At 41.2% G+C, this 12,509-nt stretch overlaps 1 protein-coding gene across 7 annotated transcripts in view; it reads right to left on the bottom strand.

Annotated features, from left to right (window-relative positions):
* Positions 1 to 12,509, bottom strand: part of LOC120233110 (LIM domain containing preferred translocation partner in lipoma) — a 673,125-nt gene that overhangs the window by 463,512 nt on the left and 197,104 nt on the right. Inside the window, exon 4 of one of the 7 annotated variants that reach the window (XM_039234226.1) lies at positions 8,316 to 8,483. The exons of the other annotated variants lie outside the window; for them this stretch is intronic. The gene's annotated coding sequence lies outside the window, so the exon portion shown is untranslated. The remainder of the gene's footprint in view (positions 1 to 8,315; positions 8,484 to 12,509) is intronic. 7 annotated transcript variants of the gene reach the window in all.

The raw sequence follows: 12,509 nt of genomic DNA, 5'->3' as shown, positions 1-12,509 counted from the left end.
AAATCAACCCTAGCTGTAATTCACCAAAGAGGAGACCTCGATGGCAAAAAAATATATAGCAAAAATAGATAGATAAAAATAAAATATACAAACATGTAGGCAACTTCAATAGTAAGGAAATGCAAATTAAGACAACAATGAGATACTACTTTTAATACAGAGTTTGGCAAAAAATTAAAAGAGTCAGAAAATTTTACTTTGGGAACAGTTGTGTTGGGAAACTGACACTCAAAATATTATGTTTCCTTAAAAAATGTGCAGTGTCCACTTCTTTGACGTATGTTTGACGTCCATGGCTGTGATGGCGGATACAACGGCAGAGTCGACTGGTTGTGACAGAGACCATCTGGCCCTCAAAGCCTAAAATAGCCACTACCTGAATTTTCACAGAAACTGCAAACCCCAGTTCTAAATTGAAAAAAGTATTGTTTCCAATTACTAGAAATGTAAGAAATCTGTTCTTTTTTTTAAGCCTTTTCTAGGTGTTGCTGTTATGGTTTAACATGACCTTTAATCCACATTAGGGTCAATCTGGATATATATTCATGATATACGCATTTTTATTAATGCTTACCAACTACCCCAATGACATTGGAATAGTCCTTCCTCTTTAGAATGTTTCGAGATTCACTGCATATTCGGTTCCACGTGCAGGCGCTCCCCTCCGTCTCAGGGGGCCACGTTACTGCAACAGTCTCCCTTTTGAGCACCAACACCACCACTTCACTTATGGTTGCTTTATAATGTGCCTTAGCATCTGGCCAGGCTGGTCCTCAGTCCTCATCACTCCTGTTTTTCAAATTTCTCTTAGCTCTTGTGCCTTTATTTTTTAAATCAAGAAAGTTTGGAGATTTATTTTTGCTAGGATTCGAGAACAATAATCTCAAAAGCTGTGCTGAGATGACATGCAATGTAGAGGAAATTAACTCCTTAACAACCTTTGTATTTCCATTTAGGAAAGAGGTGCATCTTTCAATTTATTCAAGGGGTCAGTCCTTCAGCGGACTCAAAAGGTTCTAGAACCTCTGCATACAAGCAGTGCACGGTTCTCATTAAAACACATTCTCTTTGCTTTGCGGTAAATAGGTTTGCAAAGATCGCAAAGTATTCATTTTCTGATGCCATATACAAAACATAATTGCAACTGAGACATGAAGAGACACGTTGAGCCTTACAATAACCAAAGGAATGTTAATACCAAAGAAACAACATACCTAATGCCGGCACAAGGAGCAAGATACTGACTTCCTCACAAGTTCCTACAACAGCTATTGAAAGATCTCTTTTAAAATACAAGTCATCAGTGGATTTGAATAACCATAAACTGTTAACCTCTGACCCTGATATCTCAACCCTCCGACATCACATCTAAAATTTTTGATGGAGTAAGCTATACTTATGCATAAAAATGATAATCTAAGAAATATATAATAATGATGGAATTAAGATATGGTATAACCACTCAATGCAATATTAAACAGGGCTTAAAAATGTAATCATTCAGGAATATGCAGCGATACAGAAAATAACATATGATTCCAAGTGATACACAGCACTATGGTAATTTATGCTAATAGCCAAAGATTACAAGGGAATACACAAAAATGATAGATTATACCTGTATCTAGGTGGTGGAATTATAGGTGACTTTTCTTTTCTACTCAATTTTCTGAGCCTTACACAATGTTACAACATTATTTATATAATTAATAAATAAAAAGAGGGGGCCAATTTTCAGGGGTCTTCCAGGTCAACAGTTTGCAATTCTTTTGCTCTTAAAAGTGGAAATATGCGATTCCTGAAGGTGCACCAAATTTTCAAAGGCTAACAAATCAAATACAGGCAGAATTGGGACTAGAACCCAAATCTCAGGATTTGAGAGGTAGTATTATTTCTGACACAGCATTTTGCGGTATCCTTTTTCTAGGAGCCAACCAACTCTGGGGTCATTTTAATATTTTTACATATTATAAATAAATAAATGAAAAGAGCAATGCTCTATTACCTCTCTAAGAGAACAGTGGCTTTAAAATTCTTACAAATTGTTTTGATTGGCTGAAGTCTGAATTAAACTTCTTTTCTAAATACGGCTATTCCACAGAGGAGAAAGCCAGTTGACCCCTAACCAACTAAGAGGTCAGGGTCACTGATCCCCCAAGCAGTGGAAAATCTGTGTATATCTTTCAAGGCCCTCAAAACTTACCTACTTAATAGCTTACTGTTGACTGGGAACCTTAGCAATCATATAAACACTAAAGTAACATATATTTTGTATATTAAAAACACACATATACATTTGTATATTACAAACATGTATCATATACTGTATTCTTACAGAAAAGTAGCTAGAGAAAAAAAAAAGTTTTAAGCAAGTCATAAGGAGGGGCACCTGGGTGACTCAGTCGGTTTAGCATCAGGCTCTTGATTTCAGCTCAGGTCATGATTTCACAGTTCATGAGATTGAGCCCCATGTTGGGCTCTGAGCTGACAGTGCAGAGCCTGCTCAATATTCTCTTTCTCTTCCTCTCTCTCTGCCCTTCCCCTGTTCACATTCTCTGTCTCTCAAAATAAATACATAAACTTAACAAAATAAGAAAGAAAGAAAATCATAAGGAAAGGAAAACACATTTACTGTACTATGCTGTATTTATTTATTTTTATTTATTATTATTTTTTTAAGTAGGCTCCCCACCCAGAGTGGAGCCCAACATGGGGCTTGAACTCACAACCCTCAGATCAAGACCTGAGATGGACGCTTAACTGACTGGTCCAGTGTATTTAATATTTTTAAAATATTTTTAATGTTAATTTATTTTTGAAAGAGACACAGAGCATGAGCAGGGGAGGGGCAGAGAGAGAGAGAGAGGCAGGGAGACAAAGAATCCGAAGCAGGCTCCAGGCTCTGAGCTGTCAGCACAGAAACTGATGTGAGGCTAGAACTTGCGAACCTTGAGATCATGACCTGAGCTGAAGTCACATGCTTAACCCACTGAGCCAACCAGGTGCCCCTGTATTTATGTTTTAAAAATCCACTATAAATGGATCCCATGCCATTCAAACCTGTGTTGTTCAAGGGCCATATATGTGTCTTTTCTATAAAAGCCTGTATGCTACAAATCTTGCTCTTCTACAAGTAGTACTTTCCTCATAAAGTCATAAAACAATTTCAGTGCTAAATTAAGCGTTAATTTAAGAAAACGATAAACTTCAGCTTTGGACATTTACTTTAGAACCTAAGAGGCCTCAACTTGTAATGTTATCACTCCAGGAGATAAAATCCCTTCAAAATTCAAAAGCAAATGAGAACTATTTCTTTAACTCCTCACACAGCAACCTGACAACACATTTGGCAGAGAGGTGTTTATATACCTGTACACACAATGGATAACCGTAATTAGTTTCTAATATCCTGTAATATCTAAAGATAACATTTGGAGCCCACACGTATTTGAACACTCTGTGAATTCTGAGGGGTTCTAATTAGGTCCCAGTGGAGGTAATATTTAGAAAAGAACGAGGTAAAAGAAATCATCAAATAAAAGATACCAAGAATACATGGTTAATAAGGCAGAGAGTCTCCTGTGGGGTGTGCGTGTATGTGTGTGTGAGTGTGTGTGTACACACTAGGATTTAAGCATTATCTATTGAAGACGCATTTTCCAAGAGTCTGAACAACCACCTCCAGCAACTAGTGAGACGGTTTCCTATTTCCTGATATGCACAGACCTTTGTCCCTAATTCCCATGGTTTTCTGAACATTGAGAAACATATCAATCATCCCTCAACTTGCTGTTTTCAGTCACCTTCTGGAAGAATGCATCTTTCATCCTACCTTGACACTATTCAAATCATGATAAAATAAAAATTCGAAGGCCCAGGGTTTGGGGCAAGGCAGAAATTAGGTAACGTTTTATAGAGTAGTAAATATATTCATTCAAGTTTGTTATGATTACAATTGCTTGAGGTGCCTGGGTGGCTCAGTTGGTTGAGTGTCTGACTCTTGATTTCAGCTCAGGTCATGATCCCAGGGGTGGTGGGATCAACCTCCATGTCCAGCTCTGCACGGAACATGAGCGTGCTCAAGATTCTCTCTCCCTCTCTCTTCCTCTGCCCCTCTCCCCCACCTGCACTCTCCTCCCTCTCTCTGAAAAAACTAAGTGTGCATATATATCAAATTTTATGTTACATATGAAGAACAATCACCTCAGCAGAGAAAAAGAATTTGGGGGTTAAATTTGCAATGAAAGATGAATATGCAGGTGACTTCATGAGAGCCCTCACCCAAGTTTAATCTTTTCCTTTCACATACTCCTAATACACACTTTTGTGCCTTTAATGTTAGACACGTCTTAGCCCTGTCAGTATTATATCTTTCCTGTTAAAATGTCTGCCTCTTCTGCCAGACATCAAGCTCCTTGAGGGAAGAAATTATATTTTAATCATGTTTTCAAGGCGTAAAGCATCTCACACACATCCTTACCAGTGCCCCGTAAAGAAAACACACTTTATTAGGCAACATGCTTTATTAGGTAAAATGTAGATCTATTTGTGGCAAACCATGCTAAGGAGGTGAGGAGAAAAGAGAGAACATTGTGGATAATTGAGAATATTTACCAAAAATGTCAATTAAAATAGGATTATATGTGCCCGTACTGTCCACAGTCACCATGAACAAGCAGACATACTGTAAGTCTTCCTGGAATGAGTTAGAAAATATCTTCTGTGTCTGGTGTCATCCCTGATGATGTCTAGGAACAAACGCACCACAGCGGGGTGAAAAGGCAAGTACAATTAAAGGTAGAGTAGAAGGGAGCCAGTTTCAAAAACAGAATCCTCATAAAAGTGAATTATCTGACAGACGTCAGTAATTTCACAGTGAAAACTTAAAACATGAAAATGAAAATAAATAAAAGCAAGAAGCTAAACTCCCGTAGGGTTCAGTGGACAGCACCCAATGAGCACTACTGATAAGCCAGCACCATCCAGACTTGAACCCCATCCGGGCATTAGTTTTCTATCAAGGTTTTGGGCCCTGTGTTTCTACAGCATTTTAAGTGTCAGCAGACATACCGATGGCACCATTGCTGGGGCAGAGTAAAACCACCATCAGACACAACCTTATATGTTGGGAAAATAACACACATGAAGAGGGTAAGACATAAGAGAAGAACCAGTAAAGTCAAGGAATATACTCTTTAGGCAGAAGATAACGTCCCAATAACTTCTGGGGAAAAATCTTTTAAAAAATGCTATCTTAATTTTTAACAAAGGAGCATAAGAAAAGAAATAGGACCCTAATTACCACCATGCAATGAACATCTAATACACATACTGCTTTAGGTACTGAGGAGGCTGTGGAAGAAATATTGTGTATATAAATCCGAGAGAGCTCAGAGTTTAATTGCAGAGTGAAAATAAACATCATAACTACTATATGTAAAAGTGAATAAAAGAGGATTTCTTTACAGACTCATTTTAAAGAGTTTTTGCATCCATTATGGTAGTTAAAAAGTGGACACCAACTCTGTGACACAGACAAGACAGACATTAATAACTCATTTTTATAGACTCGGAATTTGGGGTTGGGAGAATCAATCAATCCATCCATCAATCAATCACACAAGCAGCAAATGGTAAAGCCTGGACTCAAGGAGCTAGACTACAGATTTCTAAATAAATACGAGTTCCACTGAATCATGCCACCTCCCTTCCAGCTGTACTGAATGTACAAGTGGCCTGGGTGAACATAGACATTTACAGAAGACCAGAGACTGGTGGACATGCCTGGGTTAGTAACGATTAGAAAGGGCAACCTGGGCAAATGGGACTGGAGACAGGGGCCGCACTCTAGAAGGAAAGGAGATGGAGGGCTTGTTCCTCTCCAGGTTCCTCGAGCAATCTCATCTACGGTTCTGCTTTCATCATATCCTGACCGTTTCTAACTCTAGTCCTGACCTTTTCTTCTAAACTCCAGGCTTGAACATTCAGCAATTCATTTGTGGAACTCTCAAATATGAAAAGCTTCTTCAAACCTCCCCTTCTACCCTTTACCCACAGAGATGGGAAGCTTCCTTCAGTACTGCCTATTTCAATGAATGGCACCATCCGCCCCCAAAATCAGAAACCAGGGAGCCTACGCTGTATGAGGGTAAGGCACTGATTTCAGGCACATGGCCTTCCCTCAACATTGTTTCATATACGATAGCTCCCTTGAGGATCCTCTAGAGGCTACTGAGGAGTAGGACAATCCCCCGGGCTCCTAACCATAAAGCCATTTTAAGAATATTGAAATACCCACATTAATATTCCAGCTCAGCCTGTTGAAGGAAGAAAATAAATAGAGGAAAGGAGAGAAGGAGAAGGAAGAAGAGACAGAGACAGGAAGGGAGGGAAGGACAGAAAGAAATATGGGGGCAGAAACAAAGGTCAAAATGGAGCATTTTTTCATTGAATTTACAAATAAGTGTTGAAGTCTCACGACTTGACTCTGGGTTCGTATCACTGTCACACAATGACAGCTATGTGTTTTTAATCACGGCACCATCACAGAAATGTGCCTGACTCTCTGATACCCAATTATTAAATGAGGGTCAATCAACTACAGAGTCTAAAATAGGTAGAAGAGAGTGACACAGAGGATGGCCGGTTAAGAAAGCACGAGCAGGACCATAGGCTCCAGTGTCAGACTGCAGGGCCTGACCCTGGCCTTTGTCACTTACTCGCTCTGTGACCTTGAGTAAACTGACTTAACTCTGTACATCTTTGTTTCCTAATCCATGAAGATGAGTTGTAAAGATTTAACGAAATAACTAAGGAGCCGAAAATTATTACGGCAAAAGAGAAGTTCCTCTTTGAAGGGACATAAACCTCCAGAGAATCTGATGGAGATGGGGGTGAGGAGAGTACATCCTCACACAAATATGGAGAATTATACAAACAATTTCAGGAGGCTCATGGACCGTGAACCCTTATTTTCATAGTCCTTAGACCACATAATCTCTAAAATCCTTTCTCTTGCAAGAGCCTGTGGCATGAGCAGCCAGAAACGAGTACTGAGGGATTTCTGTTAGGCTTCAAGAGAAGCAGATGTAGGCAAGCTACACCCATATACCTTTGGTTTCCATGTGATTAGCAAAAATCTGTCGAATGATTATAAGGAACACATCCAAGGCCATGAGTCAAAGGGAAATCAAAACAAAGTGTAATACTGCTATGGACTGAATCGTGCTCACCGCTCTCCACCAAATTTCTATGTAGAAGCCTTAACATCCAAAGTGATGTTTGGACACGGGACCTTTGGGAGATAATTATGTTTTGATGACAGTGGGGCCCTAATGATGAAACGAGTACCCTTATAAGATCAAGAGAGCTTGCTCTGTCCTTTCCCTCCCTTTTCCCACCCTGTGAAGACACAAGTGAGAAGGTGGCCTTCTACAAGCCAGGATGAGAGCTCCCACCAGACCTGAATATACTGGCACCACCATGATCTCAAAGCTCTAGTCTCCAGAGCTGCAACAAATAAATGAACAAATAAATAAAATTCAGTTGTTTAGGCTACTCAGGCTATGATGTTTTGTTACAGCAGCCCACATGACTAATACCGACTCCTTACTCAAAACCATGCCTATAGACACAACCCTGTCTCCTCCTGATGTGATAAAATACACATCGTGGGCTTTACCATGAAAATGTGGCCTCATCCCATGTGCCCAAGAAGCAGCATTTTAAACTATAACCTCTACAGGCTTATTTTTTCCCATGCTTCAAAGGGTTTAAAAAATAATTATAACAGAGTCATCCCTACTTTTTCTACTGACTCCAGCTAACAAATATTAAGAGTCAGAGGCAGTAGAATATGAGGAAAAAGTACCTGGGCTTTAGGTATAATTAATTTCACACCAGGCTCACCACAGCTAACCTGGGTAACCTTACAGTTTTAATCATCAATTCTTCATATTATACCTACCCCCCTTTCAAAAACATCTGCATCCTGAAAAAAAGTTCAAATGTATTCCTAATCTTCATAATCTGCTCTCAAATTATATTTCTAACTATATTTCCCAGAATGTCCCCCACAGGCCCTACTCTGCAGATTCTAACCAATACTCTATTTTCACCCTTTCAAACATGGCCCATACTTTAAGAAGGTCTTTCTCTTAGCTCTGTCTAGTGCATCATTTGGGGATGAACTCCCTTCCACTCTACAGCAGTCAAAGCCCTACTTATCAGGCCATAGCATAGATGAAACTGGAAATTATTGCACTCAGTGAAAGAACTCAGTTATAGAAGATCAGCTATTATATGAATCCACTTACAGGAAATGTCCAGAATAGGCAACTCTACACGGAAGAGAGCAGATTAGCAGCTGTTCAGGACTAGGTGAAGGCGATTTGAAGAATAAGGAGTGATTGCCAGTCGGTGTGGATTTCTTTTTGAGGTGAGGAAACTGTTCCAAAATTGCTTTTGGTGATGGATATACAACTCTGTGAACATAATAAAAACCAACAAATTGTACACTTTATTTTTTAATGTTTTTGTTTCTTTTTGAGGGAAAGAAAGACAGAAAACATGAATTGGGGAGGGGGCAGAGAGAAAGGGAGACGAAGAATCCGAAGCAGGCTCCAGGCTCTGAGCTGTCAGCACAGAGCCCAAAGTGCGGCTCAAATTCATGAACCATGAGATCATGACCTGAGCCAAAGTCGGAAGCTTAACTGACTGAGCCACTCAGGCGCCCCTAAATTGTACACCTTAAAAGAGTTAATTGTATGATATATGAATTAGTTCTCAACAAAGCACTTATAAAGAAAGAAAGAAAAAAGAAAGAAGGGAGGGAAGAAAGGAAGGAAGGAAGAGAGAGGGAGGGAAGGAGGGAGAGAGGGAGAGAGGAAGCAAAAAAGGGAGAAAAACATACCGATCCACAGAGCCTCTTCAAATGTATAAATCTATTTTCCCCACTTTGTCAGAGTTAAAATTCCTTCAGTTGAGCTCCCTCCGAATGTTATTTGTACCTCCAGTTAACATCTCTCATTCTAGCTGGCAGTGTAATTATGTTTAGTTCTTCCAGTGCCTGCCTCCCCCACTAAACTATAGGTGCTTTCAGAGTAAAACAAAACTGTGGGAAACATTCCCATAGCCAGGCTTCTGCGAACCATTAGATTCTTTTGTGCACATTAGAAAAATGTACCTGGAATTGGACTGGCAAATAGAGTGAGGGTAGGACTTGAGTCCCTCCTGCCCTCCGGCCACCGAGCACAACATAATCAGAGTGACAGTAAGCAACAGCCGTGCCTATGCCCTTCTTCTCTCCTCCAATAGTCCAGTAAAATCCTTAAGCAAAGGGAGGCACTCTCAGTAAATAAACTAATACCTGCAGAATGAAAATGATATGTCTGAACCCATGTCTTACGATAAGACACTCCCAGATTCCAGTAGAAAGCTCAAGGCATTTGTATTTGGGCTTCTCTTTACCAGTTATTTATTTTAGTGTTTCTTAACAATGATATTAAAAAAATGTTTTTCTTACTAATTGGATGCAAAGACCTTGGGTGTACATATGAAACACAGCGAATTATTTTCACACATTTAAGTAGAAAGGAAAAACAGACAATTTTTTTTGTAAGTCAATTTACAATTACTAAAACAGGTCAAGTTATTATGAAAGCCTGCCTTTTATAGAGGTGACAGCAAACAATATATACCGAAAGGCATTTTAGGATCAATCCGGGTTTTAAGATGTTCCTTCTCTCAATTGCCATACTTGGGCAGAGTCCTGACCATTTTGGACCTCATATGAGAGGTTTCCATGTCCAAGCCCATTCTCCCGTGCCCGTCTTTCTCTGGCTAACTCCATATTTCTTTGGAGAAACATGCCTTGCCCACAAGCTAGGCCAGAAAATAAAAGGTGTTTAATATTCCCACAACAGCCTGCACCCCCTTTGCTTTACAGCATGTTTCATGGCCATAATTACATAATTATCTGTGAAATTATGAATGTGGTCACTGTCATTCCTGGACTGAAAGCCCTGCAATGAAAGGGCTTGTATCAGCCCGGTAGCCACAGTTCCGGTTAAAGGCCTGATACTTGGTCATGGTCGGCGCTCAAGAACTAGTTGCTTATTAAATGGATCACCTCTCCTCATTCAAAGCATTAGGTTCTTGAAAATAGGGATTGTGTCTAATTTAGTTTGGTATCACCTATCGTGCCTGGTTCACTGTCCGATAGGTAGATAACATCACAGAATTCACACAGATGAATGAATAAATGAACTGCATAGTGAGTCACTACTCATGCATGGTGTGTTAATGGTAAAATAGCACACTTGAGTGGGTAAGGAGCTCAAGGCAACCGTCCGAGGAAGCTGGACCCAATCTTCGACCAAGACAAGAAGGAGGGCAGAGGCGGAGATGGAAGATGTCCACAGTCTAAGACTGATGTCAGTTTCCTTGGGCTCTGAGTTAATTCCCTCCCAACTCCAATGGGTGAGACCCTTTCCCAGATGCAACTAGGCTACAAATCTTGTGTTGCATCAAGCACAGAACCTAAGAAAACCAGGCCGACAGAAAAATAAAATCACTCAAAACAAAACCAAAGCAGGAGCAGCCCGAAGACCAGCCAGGGTTAAGCAACCATGAGAAGGTCAGGGTATGCATGCCACAAACAGGCTGAAGCTTGAAACACGTCTCCCCTGTGAGGACTTATCCAGAGTCGTCCCCCAGCAGCCTCCTCAAGTGGCTTTTGATGTGAAAAGGTCATTTTGCCAAACACGGTTTAGGTAGATGCCAGTGGCAGACCTCCCTGAGGTGTTAGAAGGGTCCAGAGGTGGACAGGGAAACCGTGTGGATAAAGGGGGACACTACCATGTGCCAAACCCCACATTGTCAGACACTGGCAATACGGATTCTGGAGCCCCAAGACCTGCAATCAAGATCTGGGAACCTAACTGTGCAGTTCAATGACAAGCACCACCGAAAGCCCAAAGAGCAGAATGATAATCACGAGGCTGATTAGGTGAGGACTCAGATAGCATGGCCCACCCAGCATCACAGGACCTATCAAACTGATGCAGCTACCACCATTCTGGGCCACCAGACCAGGGTGTACATCCCAGCTCCAACACTCACGGGCTGTGCAGCCTTGGGAAACTTATGTGAACTTGGCGCGCATGTGAGCCCTCTTCTGTTAAATGAAGAGCGGGACAGCTCTCCATGAAAGGTGAGTACTGATTAATAAGCAGTGATGGAGCCCACTGAGGGACAAACCACTGCCTAACAGAATCAATCACAAAAGCCAGAACAGGCAGGACCTTACATTCAACCGGAGCTTGGGGAGGAGAAGGGATTTACCCACTCAGTAAATCACCTCACTGGATCCAGGTAAGCAGCCAGGCCCCATGATCGCGATGCTTGATGCCTTTGGCGAACACACGGAGCTGTGGCCAAACTGTCTGCTAATAGATGCACTATCCTTCCCATGGTACCCGGCTCCAAGGCAGTAGTGTGTATGTGTTTGTTATCTCCATTGATAAAATAACGACTCCAGAGTGCAGATAACCGCTAGCGCTGGAATAGAGGTTTCTGGTGGAGACTGTCCCACTAGCTCTATACTCTCACAAGCCCTCCTAAAGGAAGGAACTTAAGGAAGGAACCTAAAGGAAGAAACTCAAAGGCATGAGATTTCTCTTTGCTTTTGCCGCAGCTGGCTTCAACCTAGCAGAAGGAATATCCTCCTCAGAGCCGCGCTTTCTTTCCCGTCTTCGGAGCAAGATGGCCTTCCTGCTCTGACACAGGGGAGGGACAAAGAAGAGGCAAAAATTGGGAGGAAGGGGGAGTTAAAGGAGAGGAATAACCACATGGTGACTGATCACTAAGCCGTGGCCCTCGAGCATCTGGTGAGGAGCTAGCTCAACCCTTCTCTTTACCAGGAAGACTCTAACCACCACTTCACTGCAGTGAATCTCTCACCCGGAGATAAGACAGAGAGATGATATGTGGGGCAATGAGCCTCTCTTTCACACATATCTCTTCATGTAAGTGGGTGAGTTTCTCAATGGAAGAGTAACAGAGGGCCAGCCTGGCATGGGTAATGTCCTCCTAAAAATGAGACTGCCAAAGGACGAGGAAGGTTCTTCTTACCTTGAAGGTAAAAGAGTTTGTAATTACAGACTTTTATTTTTCATCTGTGTATAAATGTGTCTATCGATCGATCAATCGATCTACCTACTATCTAATCAAGAGAAGCAAATAACTTCTTTCTTTTTAAGACGATTCTATTTGAAAAAAGAAAAAAAAGTACTGGATGGGTAAAGGAGAGACCCTGATTTCAGTTCTGGTTTCATCACTAACTAGAAGAGTGAATTATGAACGGTTACCAAAGCCTTCCAGGGCTCTGTTCCTCATCTGTCAAGTGTGGGCTTGGGTGGATCAACAAGGACCTTTCAAGTTTTAAAAAGGAAAGGAGAGGAGAAGAAAGGAGGGGAGGGGAAGGGGGGAGGGGAGGGGAGGGGAGGGGA

This window comes from Hyaena hyaena, unplaced genomic scaffold, assembly GCF_003009895.1.
Source record: "Hyaena hyaena isolate Hyena2069 unplaced genomic scaffold, ASM300989v1 scaffold_84, whole genome shotgun sequence".
NCBI classification, from domain to species: Eukaryota; Metazoa; Chordata; class Mammalia; order Carnivora; family Hyaenidae; genus Hyaena; species Hyaena hyaena.
Note: the sequence above shows the minus strand (reverse complement) of the source record. Positions and strands in the feature narration are given on the sequence as shown.